The following is a 12,841-nucleotide window of genomic DNA, read 5'->3' on the forward strand; positions in this document are numbered from 1 at the left end:
CAATTGTAATGATTATGCCGGTAAATGCGTCAACGACAATACCTGTTTCAGTTTTCTGTTACTTAGGGATTTTTTTTAGTAAACCTGCAAGTAGTTTAGTAAATACAGCGTATAGGTAAAATCCTAAGCTTCCAACAGTGAAAGTAGCAGCCTGTTTGCTTAGCATTTGCAAATTTCTCTGGCTTGACCGCGGTGGAATGGGACTGTACATGTTTTGGGGAACGTATTTTGAGCCAGTTTCCCGCGCAACTTTGTAACTTGTCCTTGTCGTATAACGGTAAACTAAGTTATGAAGGGATTTCGCGACGGCCTTGGTAAAGATATGCAGCGAGGCTTAAGCTTGATGATGTGGTCACCGCCACAAGGGAAGGAGCGAAAAGCGCTTCCTGCAGCCAGTCCTTTGTCGCTTTTTAGAAAATTTGACGTCTTCCATACATTTTCTGTAATTTTTGTGTTGTCGGATTACAGAAAATGTACGGAGGAACTCAGGTTTTCTAAAAAGCAACATAGGACTGCTCAGACTGCACTCCAGATTTAGTGTGCAATTTCTTTAAGCTCATTAGTTACATTTTTCAAAGGGAAATATATTCAATTAGCAAGAATTAGATGACTTTGTATTCTCACACAAACTTTTGATTTTTCCACCATCTTGTCCTGATTACCCAGCGTGCCCTCGCAATCGTAAATACCTGTTGGTCCTCTAATACACCAACTTGCGGTCTCGGGGCTACGAAGTTGACAACGCACGCTCCCAATTTTGGCATGACTGTTTGTTGTTCAGTTTTAAGCTGAGAAATGACTTAATTAATAGACCATCTACATCACCGTCGCCTGTCAGTTCTGACCCGTGTCAAAGGACAACTACCAATAGATACGAAAACATTTTAACTCAAACTCTTTGTTGGAATGGTTTATTCTGACATTCTATAAAACCATGCATTGCTGGTTTGCACGTGACGTCACGGCGGCGGCCATGTTGGTAGACAAGAACAAAAGCATCTTTGTCCTTTGGGAACTAAACGCCATTTTCATGTAAATTCTTCGAGAAAAAATTCTAGTGTATTGACCACCAACATGACCGCCTTGTCACGTGGTTGCAAACAGAATATTTTTCACTATGAGGTCAGCAGCTATGCAAATTTCTTGGAACAATGAGAAAAAGAGTTCAATCCCCACAGGGCTTTTTTTTGTACATCAACATGGCCTACGTGACGTCACATGAAAACGATCTCTGGAAGCGAGACCTTCGGTACCAGTGTGGTGTATCTTATCATTATTAAGGGTTATTTTCCAGATGTTTTTACTGGTAGAGACTTGAAAAGCCCGCCCTAAAACATCGTTTTCCGATTTTGAATACTTAGGCCTCCATTTGAAGACTCTCCACTCCCTCCCTCAAGTGAAGTACTCTCAAAGAAGGTAACAGCCTCATCCCCAAGCCGGATCGCTGTTCTTCCCGTCCCCAGGGGACGAGGGATGAGACAGGGAAGGCAACGCCCGTCTTCAGTATTGGAAGCAGTGTTTGTGAGCCTGATCAAAGGTAGGTGGGGGCGGAATGTTAATTGATTAAAAAAGCTGGAGTAGTTTTTTCAAACAGTAAAAAAATAAATATTTCCACACCACTGACTTGCGCTTGAGTAGCGGCAGCCAGTTTCAGGCCCTCAGTTTGTTGGGACGGGCGAGAAGAACATGAAACGACTAGGAGAAGACTGAAAACGGGCGAGCACTATTTTAGATAGAAAATAATCCGAGCCCTTGTTTCGGGGCACAAGTTTCAAGTCCCAGTGAGTAAAAAGATCACCGTTTTCGTTAGATAGATTTCTTTCTAAATAAGTTACTTCAAAAACCAGTCTCAAATATAGATGTAATTATACCTATTATATGTAATCGCTACAGTACATGCATTTATTCTGAACGTTTGGTCAACAGTCACTTATCAAAGTTGGAGTGACACTTGTGGTTTCCAAGGAAGTAAAAACAATTTTGCCGGGGATATTCGGAGGGGCATGGGGAAGGGGGCAAAGAGGTGCACACCACCAAATCCTATCCCCAAATCTTACCCCTAAATTTAACCCCAACCCACTGATCTCTTTTTACCCCAGACGTCCTTCGTCCTTAATAAAAACTGTCGCCACCCCTTACTTATCTATCCCCCATTATTTTTCTATCTTAAAGGAAAAAAAATGATGCCCTCGTTATTAAGGAGGCGCTAAGTTTTGTGACGTACTTTCGCATGATACTAAGTTAATATGAGAGTAAGAGGCCCTAATAAGTTTACTTAGGAAGGTCCCACTGCCTAATGAATACCAATTCTTATTGCGGATTAGCGGGTCCTGTCTCTAGTATAATTAAGTTTTGACCTCATCCAATACAAATATTCTGGAGTCTCGTGACAGTTAAGTGTGCTCGCGTCACTTCGAAGTAAGAAGGGTAAAGAGCGACCTCACTTAACAGCTTAGTCGCCTAGATACCACTGGATACCCTAGACTTCCTCGACTGTAAAACTAGTTTAAAACAGGAAAATGCAAGAGGAGAATAAAGCCTATTCACAGGCAATTTGCCAGTATTGATAAGGACTCATGAGTCCGTTGTATTTGTATTACGCTTCCCGTTTCCTAGAAGCAACGTTAAGAACATTCCGTGACAAAATAGAACAAAAATTAACACCTGATCGCAGGTAAATTAAGAAGGACTCCACGAGTCTGTTTAACTCTCATTAGCTTATCCCATTCCCCGTTGTTTGCTTTCTCTCCTTTGGTGAAAGGGGTCTCTTTCCAGCCTCATCCATAGTTAATAAATAGGACTCTGGCAGAGGTGACAGGCGACTCCTTTGTAAGTCTGGTCTTTGAAGAGCACTGGAGTCAAACGAACTCTTTTGGTGGATCCTTCGGATTGGGAGAAGTCATAGGCAACGTTTTCGCCGGCGATTTTTTTTGTCCTCGTCGCATTCTGGGAATTTCCGGAGAGAGTCGACCCAGATTTGAAGCACCGGAATCTTCCGATGGGACCTGAAGAGTGAGAGAAATGTTCACACTACCAGGCGGAAGTGAATTTGATTTTCCGTTACAATGACTCCAACCGTTTGTCCCAAGGGGTCCCTGATCAAAAGTCCTGGATTCGACCATGGTGTTTGCCGCTGATGAAGGTTCAGCTACGCTTAACGTGGGCTCAGAGACGGCTGCAGACAAGTTATCTTTTCCAGAGTCATCCGAATTAAGATCCAAATCAACATACGATTTAAAACTCTCCATAGATGGCTTTTTCTTGCGGAAACTTTTGATCAGCTTATTACTAACCGTGGGTTTGCGGCGATTGGCGCTCAGGTCTGGGGAAGAAAAGTTCTTCAAAATTTCAGATCCGATAGTGGCAGTGATTTGTTGTTTTCTAAAACCTGATTGCACAGGCATAGAGCATGGACGCGGCCTGGTGTCTTGAACGGGCTGCCGGTATTTTAACAGGCTGTCACGAACATCCGGGGACTTCTTATCAAAACAGCTTGTTAATTCAGTAGTGTACAAATAGGAACCAGTTCTTTCGCGTGTTCGTGTTTCTTGAAGTAATGATAAATTTAAAGTACATCCTCTACCTGTCAAAAATAAAGAAAAACCTATAATAATAAAGACAACTTTCCGTTGCTCACAAGAATCAATTTTAACTTGCAGCTGTATCGAATACCAAACAGTTTTCCTTCTATACTTTTTGCCGAACGATTAAGGGTGTTTCTTGGTATTGCAGAAACTATTGTTGGTTCGCTTTTGTTTGTTTGTTTGTTTTTTTTCTGTGAATGTATTGTTCTGTGTCAATCTCTTTCTTACCCCCGCCCTTCCCTCTCATTTGGAAGAAAATACGCGAAGAGGAGACTGCTAAACAGCTAAACCACTGACACGAGTTGTACGCGTTCTGCCACTATTGAAGCTATCAGTATAAGATTCTGGGAGACGGTTCACCCACCCCTCCCCTAATCCAACATTAACGTCAACTTCTCACTCAGGACAAAATATTGATTGAAGGGAGGGGTAGATGGGGAGTTTCCCAGAATCTTACACAGATTCGATGCTAGTGACCTTGAGAGTTTACGAACCTTCCAGTAAGTCCTTTTCGTTCTTGGAAAGATCTTCAAGCTCTCGTTCTTTGACCGCTAGCTCAGCCTAGTAGGAAAATATCACACAAACAAAATGAGAAGCCTCAAAATCAAACCTGTCGGATCATTATACGTTGCTGGGGAAACTGCCCACCTACCCCTCCCCTAAGCCAACACTAACACTATTATTTTCACCTAGGGCAAAATGTTGGCTTAGGGAGAGCGGAAACTGCCCACCATAAAATTCGGCGTCCTGATATCACAGAGGAGAGAAAGGTCGATAAATAGAGCTTATTACTATAACACGTATTTGGGTTGGTACAATGAGGCTTCACGTAGGTACCATTAAGACAGCGTTTGTCCACACGTCCAGCACGTTGGTTGAAATTGTTAAAGCATTGCAGCACTCTTTATGGTATTGTTACCTTTGTTCAAGTGCCTTCAGATTTTACTTAATTTGGGACTCTACCCGTTCTCATTTGAGCGCAAAGAAATCAACCAACCTGGAGAAGTTTTAGCTTCGTATTCATCTTCATTCGTCGAAGAGCATCAACAAACACTACAACCAGCCTGTACAAAGAAAGAGACAATGTACAATTCCATGCACTTAAAATCTACATTCACAAAAATTTGCTTAGAAATTAGGAATTTAATATATCGCTACAATGCGAATGATAACTTTTTCTTCCAGGACTTTTCTTCTTTCAGTGGCTTCCATATGATTCATTCACCTGCATCATATTTGAGTATCGCAGACTCACGTTCACAACCTATCGAAGTCACAAATGTCTTTGAAGCATTTTTTGGTTGGCAACGTTTAAGGATCATTGTTTTTATATAAATACATAGTATTTAACGGTAGCTCCGCTTTTAGGCTTAGCTTAATCTCTGCTGTAGTGGGATGTGATGGCCTATTGTACATTATGTTCTACCTTGACCAAGGTGATTTTACGGCTAGTAAGTACTGAATGCAGCATTTGAGCTTTGGTACAAACCTGACGGACTCAGAAGGTCGGTGAATATGCGTTACTATCGTTTTGTGATCCTCCTCTTCCACATTTGTACCATCCACTTCCAAAATTATGTCTCCTGGGAAAACACAAGGGATATTTAAGATAAAACCAATATTAAGCTTTAACAATCATATCATCGAGAAGCTAAGCCTCTCTTTTTGGTACAAATCTTTGCCGTTTTCGTCAAAGCCGCAATCATGGTTAAATCCGGCGAAAATCAAGACTGCGTAAAGAGCGTGAAGACAACATAATCAACCTGGACAGTTAAGTGGCTTCCATATACACGAGAAAAGCTGTAGCAGTTTCAACGTAAATAAAAAGAGCAATAACAATTTTTTTCAAACGACGTTCTTCCGGGTGATGCCTCAGTATTCGCTATTAACCGGTCAGATATTTGAAAGATATCGGACTAGTCCAGTGACACTACAGTGCAGATTTAAGTAGAAACGTGCCTTAACAAGCTTCTTACACCAACAGCAAGGAGGAAAATGTCTCACCTGGTCTTAACCCTGCCATATAAGCTGGTCCATCTTCCTCAACGCTTAGAACAAATGTCATGTATTCTACGTCGCCACCTTGCTGAACGATTCCGTACGTCTGTAAATTAAATAGACGCGCGAGCGTTCAAATATAAATCAGTGAAGTTGATTCCTACTCTTTCTTGAATGAATTGCGCAATGTTCACGTATATAAGACACTCCCTACAGGCTAGGTCAAGAATTAAACCCAAAGATGTAAAAAAAAATCTTACAAAAATCTTACTACAAGGTCTACTACTTGTATTGGGATCAACATGAGCCTAGAGTAACTTCACAGACAAACCACGTTAAATTTACGGCAGACAGCAGAAATAGCCATATGTACTGGTAATGTATAGTTCTTTCTCCAGTTGCTAATCATTCAGTAAAAAAAAAAACATTCCTTTTCGCCAAGTGAAAACGGGCAAACGACGAAAAATAAAACCGGAAATATGGTCACGTTGCCATCTCTGCCGTTTTTTCAAAACGTGAAATTTAATGTCTTTTCTCACCTACCTGCAAAGTGAAACCGAAGCCTCCCGAACTAGGTTTGCTAAGTTGAAGAGTACGGCGTTGATTTAAAGGCGGAGCGTTCTCTGTAGAGCTGTGAAAGAGAGAGAGAAAAGGAGTATTTCAAATGGAAACGAAACAAAACAACGGAGATGACACATGCATTCATTCGGTAGCCTGTTCCAGGCGTTCATATAGAGCAGAGCGCGGTGTTCGGATGGTGGGGAGCGAGTTAAATCGTATGCCGAGGAAACGAGGGGGGAAAACGAGAGGATAGTGGGGAGTCTCTCCCGTTTTTTTTTTCCTCGTCAATTTTTCGACCGCGCTCTACTATCTTAACGCCTGGAACAGGTTATTCATTCGGTGGTTAGGCCAGTATTCCGGCGTTCGCCTTTCAACTCAGTGCATGAGCACGATGAGGGTTAGATTCTCCTCATGTGAGATGCGTTTGTTAGTGGTTCTCTTTCCCGGATGTGCTTCTTAACGTAAACTATGCTTTAAAATTAAAATCTTAAGAATGTGGGTATGGTTCAGGCCTCTGTATCAAGCCTCTGTATCAAAACGAGGTTAAGTGCTCAGCCTTTGATATGGTTTTTCACAAGAAAGGTTGTGCACATGGCCTCACTTTGAAAGTGAGGGGTTTTGGAACTCAGAAGTGGCTTATTTGTTTCCTTAACTTAAGAGTTTTGCTGCAAGTTATTTCAAAACTATTTAAACTTGGATCTTTCATAGCATTTAAGAAGCAAGTCCCTATTCAAGGTCCTATTCTTCGAGTTTACTCCCTGCATAAATACAGATGTTTCCAAATTCCAATTCAAAAAGAGAGTCTAAGGCCAAAGGTTTGTCCATCGAGACTATGACGTGCCACGCTCATGAAATAAGGTCCACTTATTAAACTTTCAAGACACGCTGTCACGTGTTTTTGACAAGAACCTAAAAACAGGTTCTCATCTAGAACTGCAGAGTAAAAAGGAAATAAGGAGAGTCAAAAATATTTCAGAGTCAAAAATACAAGGATCCAGTCCTTTGTCGGAAATATAGTGTCTTGGAATATATATTTAAGACCGTGTCACTACCGCTGTCTCAAAGACGTGAGGTGCACGTGATGTGTACTAACCTCCAGGCGCCAAGCCTTTCTATCGTTGTGCACGTGTTAGGAGGGAACGAGGGAAGTTTGTCCGCTGGTGACGAGTAATCTCGGAGAAGTTCGTCAGTGGTCGACGAGCGAGGATTAAATTCTTGGGTGCTAGGTAGAAAACATAACACGATTAGTACAAAGTGTGAACAAACAAAATAATATTTAAAGAAGAAAATCATTTATCAACAGTAACAACAACAACTAAGCAAAGCAGGTTTACTGCGCAGTTTTTGCTATGATTCTAAACAAGGCATAACTTATTAATCTTACGCGTCTCGTATGTTACACACAGTCAAACCTAAAAAATCTTACAGAGATAAAATAACAACTCCAAAAAAAAAAAAACCGCCCTAAATTCAAGTAAGATAAATGACGCAGTTCAATAAATGAACAAACCTTGTGCTCAAGGTTATTGCAGCTCGTTTCATCGGAACAAACGCAGAATGTGACCGCACTCCTAAAATTGAAGGAAAAAGTGAATAGGAAAACACTTATTTAGTTTCAAAGACCGTACTGATTCAAGGGAATTTCTTGCGGGGAGCTCAAGAGCATATTGCTTCAAGTACTTATTTCACTGCAGTAATATAATCTGTAATATCTTGCACCAGAACGCATCTTACCCTCCCTAGACGCATACATAACAACAACACGAGAGTACTACAAGCTATGAGTAGATGGAGCCTGAAAAGTTACTGTCGACTGCCGTAAATATTTGACAATTTGTATGTAACTGGGACGCACCCGAAAAACTTTTCACACTTTTTAAGTGGCAAATAAAAATTTCAGTATTATTCATTCAAAATATTTCGCCGTTTCTGATTGGCTCAAATCTCCCTTCAAAACCAGCTACTGCTAGCGTTGACCAAATTTTGAAGACGTTTGCGATATCCTGTAAAATGACGTCAATGGTGCAGGATAACTGCAGAAAAAGGCACGGCAATCAATCAAAGGCTCCTAGGAGCGAGCTCATGGATGAATTGAATTAGTGTCGAAAAGACAGTTCAATAATCAAAGAAAAACATATAAATCTTTTTGAACGGTTCATTGTGTACGGACTTACGAAAATACAGCGTGACTCGATCGAAGTATCCGATTGCATGTGCACCCGAATATTGTAGAAACTTTTTATCAGCGCAGCATTTCTACTTACAAAGCAAAGATCACCTTTAAAAGCAATTATTAACGCTTTTTAGTTGTAAAATAATTTGCGTTCTCATGTGACTGTCAAACACTTTCCGAACGACAATGCACTTTCTTGTAAAATAGCCAAGTTTTACATAAGCACAAGTTTTATTTAAACCGTGGTTTTAAACAATATTTTAATGGACCTCGACGGTTTCCTAAAAGTGCGATGCTTTTAAATAAATGTTTCCATATGCTGTTCACAAAGAGTTCGAAACGGTTAGTATGTGTAGTACGAGCTATATTAAATACAGAATACAGGCGTTTATGGCTAAATTGAACTGCTTTAGAACACGCTTTTGATAAACACGACCTAAAAAAGCAGTACGTGCTCTGACCTAGCCAAGTAATTTAAACGCAGTCGAAGTATCCGATTGCCTTTCTCCACTTGAATGTTCTAGACACTTGTTTATACCAGCGCAGCATTTCTTGTAGAAATTACATTAATAGCCCTGCTAAATGGAATCACCGACAAACAAAAGCTTACTTTAAGGCAAAGATCACCTAAGAATTCAAGCAAAATAGCGTAACGCTTGTTGGTTCAAAAACCTGTGATTCTAGTTCACACAACATTAATTCATTCCCTGTTTGCATACGTAGACAAATGGTCGAACGGATTCGTCCAAATAACTGAATAAACCACAATAGATACTCCTCAATGTCGCTTTAACAATTCGAGGACCTTTTTTTTGTATTGATTATAAGGCTCTTTGGCTTATTCGCTTTTCGCTTAACGAAATCCCATCGTCAGGCTGCAATAGCTCTTTCACACTCCTGTTGATCGCATCTTCTCCATGTCAAGTATAATATCGGGAACAAATGTGCACAATTCGTCCAAATATGCAACAATGAACCACGCTCAATTATTTCAATGTCCTTTTAACAATTCTAAGTCCATTTCTTGCGGATGATATTATCAGTGTTCTTTAGAATCTTTCCATTTATACAAAACCCATCTCTATAATTGATGTGTCGGGAAAAAATTCGCCTTAGTAGTACCCTCTAGAATATTCCAAACATATGTGTAAAAGGCACTTGGAACAAAAGTGAGTGAGTGAGTGAGTGAGTGAGTGAGTGAGTGAGTGAGTGAGTGAGTGAGTGAGTGAGTGAGTGAGTGAGTGAGTGAGTGAGTGAGTGAGTGAGTGAGTGAGTGAGTGAGTGAGTGAGTGAGTGAGTGAGTGAGTGAGTGAGTGAGTGAGTGAGTGAGTGAGTGAGTGAGTGAGTGAGTGAGTGAGTGAGTGAGTGAGTGAGTGAGTGAGTGAGTGAGTGAGTGAGTGAGTGAGTGAGTGAGTGAGTGAGTGAGTGAGTGAGTGAGTGAGTGAGTGAGTGAGTGAGTGAGTGAGTGAGTGAGTGAGTGAGTGAGTGAGTGAGTGAGTGAGTGAGTGAGTGAGTGAGTGAGTGAGTGAGTGAGTGAGTGAGTGAGTGAGTGAGTGAGTGAGTGAGTGAGTGAGTGAGTGAGTGAGTGAGTGAGTGAGTGAGTGAGTGAGTGAGTGAGTGAGTGAGTGAGTGAGTGAGTGAGTGAGTGAGTGAGTGATCGAGTGCCATTCGAGTGCCTCCAAAAGCCCATGGCATGACTACGTCATCCATGAGCTAAAAAGCCCTGGAGACGAGGTTGCGTTAGCTCAGCTGTTTTGGTAGAGCAAGAAAAAATGACGGAAAATTGCACGCGTTTTACGAACAAGAAATCGCCAAACTGGGGCCTAAAAACATAACAAGAACAGCAGGATGAAGGATAATAACTGCTATTTGCAGAATATAGGATAGACTACAAAATCCTGAATATCAATATTGGCTAAGGACCAGACAAACGAAAACAGGAACTTTAGGTCAATCGATGTAAGCACGTTTTCGTTTGAATTCTTTTGAATGAATAATAAAACAATTCATGATTGATTCCGGCTTTCGTATAATCTGATGAACTATTCAGATCTCAGAAGGCGTTGTCCACCGCGAGGCCCAAATTGCTAATTATCCTGATGTCATATGACGTCCGGATATCCGGATCAATTTAGGTTTTTGAGTAACTGTCCACCTACCCCTCCCCTAAGCCAACATTAACACTTACTTCTCACTTTGGGCAAAATGTTGGCTTAGGGGAGGGGTTGTTGGGAAGTTGCCTAAAAACCTAAATTGATCCGAACTCTCTTACGTACATAAACAATGGGTGTACAAGACACTGCACATGTTGATACGTGGCCGAAGTAAACAAGAAGAAATAAAATTCATACCTCCCTCAGCCTCTTCTTTTTCATAACGCGTAAATTCTGCATCCAAACGTCTGAAACGAAAGATAAGAAAAATGTAATTTAACCCGCAACTTGACAATGCCTAGGAACATTGTTTCCTAGTGAGATTGCTGTTCCCTAGAGAAAAATAGATTAATTATTTAAAAAAAGGGGAAAAAAGAGAATCTCCCAGCGTGATCTAACCATTCTCAAGGAACATCCCTTCTTCAGGTAATCACGAAATCACGGTAATCAAATAGACAGACGTACAAACAATAAAAGTTTACATTGTTTACTCCTCCAAAAATATCTAAAGCCCTAAGGACCTCACTTAGCGTGAGTTCCTGCGTTCCAGGAAGAACTGGAATTGGGAAGCGTTTGTTTTGTAACCACTCACAAGATATTCTCTCCTTAGCCAACCACTACATAACGACAAACAAATAGATTGACCCAAAGACATTAAAAATGTACCGAATTAACCCCAAAGAAATCACGAGAGTTCGTACACGATAGAACGGGAACTTTGGAAGTGTTAGGTAGTGAGGAGAGAAAACTGCAAATCCCGGAGAAAAATCTCTCGCAGTAAGGACAAAACCCACAGATAATTGAAATAACATGATGCTGTCTCTTCTAGAAACCAGTTAAACCATTTTGATAAACATTGTGATAATACTGAATGCGCGAAACAGTGTTTTTTTAGTCCTACAGAAGCAACCCGCTCACCTTAGCGACAGCTTTGAGGAATATCCTGGACCTATTGATCAACAATTAACTTTATTTAGAAAGCGTCGAAACTACTGGCTGGTCTTAAACGACCTCCCAACTGGGACACTTAACAACAACAACAACAACAACAACAACGACAACAACAACAAACATAATTTGACAAAGGGTTATTGCTATCAACTAAGTATTAGTAACTACTTCTGAACACCATGTGCTACCATCTCTCGTAACCACAAAAGTTTTCGCAGTCAAAGCCCCATCATAATTTGACCAAAAGTTGTTGTTAGCAAGAAACTAATAGTTAAAACTACTTCCGAACTCCATGTGCGACCACCTCCCGTGAGCAACAAGATTTTGCCAGTCGAAGCCCTATAGTTGGAGACCGCCTTAAGTAAGCAATCGCGACTACTTTTGGGCGATGAAGGTTTTCTAACTGTTTTTAAACCTCTTATAAGCGACCACTTAACGCAAGGTCTGTTCGAAAAGTGACAACATGGAACTACAAATATCGTAACTTCAAAATTGCAAGCGGTAAATTCCCTTCAAAAGATGTCTTCTCGAACGAGACCCTTTCTGGTTCGACTCTCTTCAGCGAACATCTCCCGTGAGCGACCACTAAATCTTCCTTTTTTTGAGGGTCGCCTACGGGAGGTTAGCCGGACTACAGTACTATATAGATAACTTTAACTATTATCGAGTCAAAGTGGAGTCAAACCCCATTTCTACGGACACTGATGAGGCCGTAGAAAGTGTCCGTATTAATCGGGTTGAATTTAGAGAAAATGTAAGGGGCTTTCTTCCCCCAAAGACGAAGCAAACTGTATTAAGCAAGTGTCCGTAGAGTGGGGTTTGATTGTAGTGCCTTTCTGAACTTACTAAACCCAAACTTTTATTGTCAGAAATGAAGGTTACCTGTCATTCATGCAACCAGAAACGTAAACGACAAAAAGGACAGCGCCACCGGCGAGTGAAGGATTATACTACTTGTTTTTCTTACAATTAAGCAAATTGTAAATTAATTATCTTTTACCTGTATCACCGTCATCTTCTTCTTCTGTGGACAGAATATAAGTCAAGTGAGGATTAGATAAAAATAATTTATTTACGACAATTATTAAGTTTAAAATTATATTAGTGGCCTACCCTTACGATGAATTTCAGAACAAAAGTGGAGGGATTTAAATTGAGATGTAAAATGCTTATTGTTTTTAGCAACAGAATTGCTCAAAATAAGGGAATCCAGAATTTGGAAGCGGAAATACTTTATACGATTGTAGCGACGGAGGAGGTTAATACATGCAGCTTTAAATATAGCCACTCAAAACATGACGTCTTGATAACAAGATCGGCCTCCGTTTATTGATTTAGCTGTCAAGTGGAACTTTTTCATATTCTGTTTTGCTAATTACGGAAACCAGAAAAAAAAGGCCAAAGACAGTAAGCGAAGTTTC

The 12,841-nt window shown here is 40.6% G+C and overlaps 1 pseudogene; it reads right to left on the reverse strand.

Annotated features, from left to right (window-relative positions):
• Positions 1-2,157: 2,157 nt before the first annotated feature.
• The window catches only part of LOC140925084 (uncharacterized), a 35,612-nt pseudogene continuing 24,928 nt past the window's right edge, over positions 2,158-12,841 (reverse strand).

This window comes from Porites lutea, chromosome 14 (genome assembly GCF_958299795.1).
Source record: "Porites lutea chromosome 14, jaPorLute2.1, whole genome shotgun sequence".
Lineage (NCBI taxonomy): Eukaryota > Metazoa > Cnidaria > Anthozoa > Scleractinia > Poritidae > Porites > Porites lutea.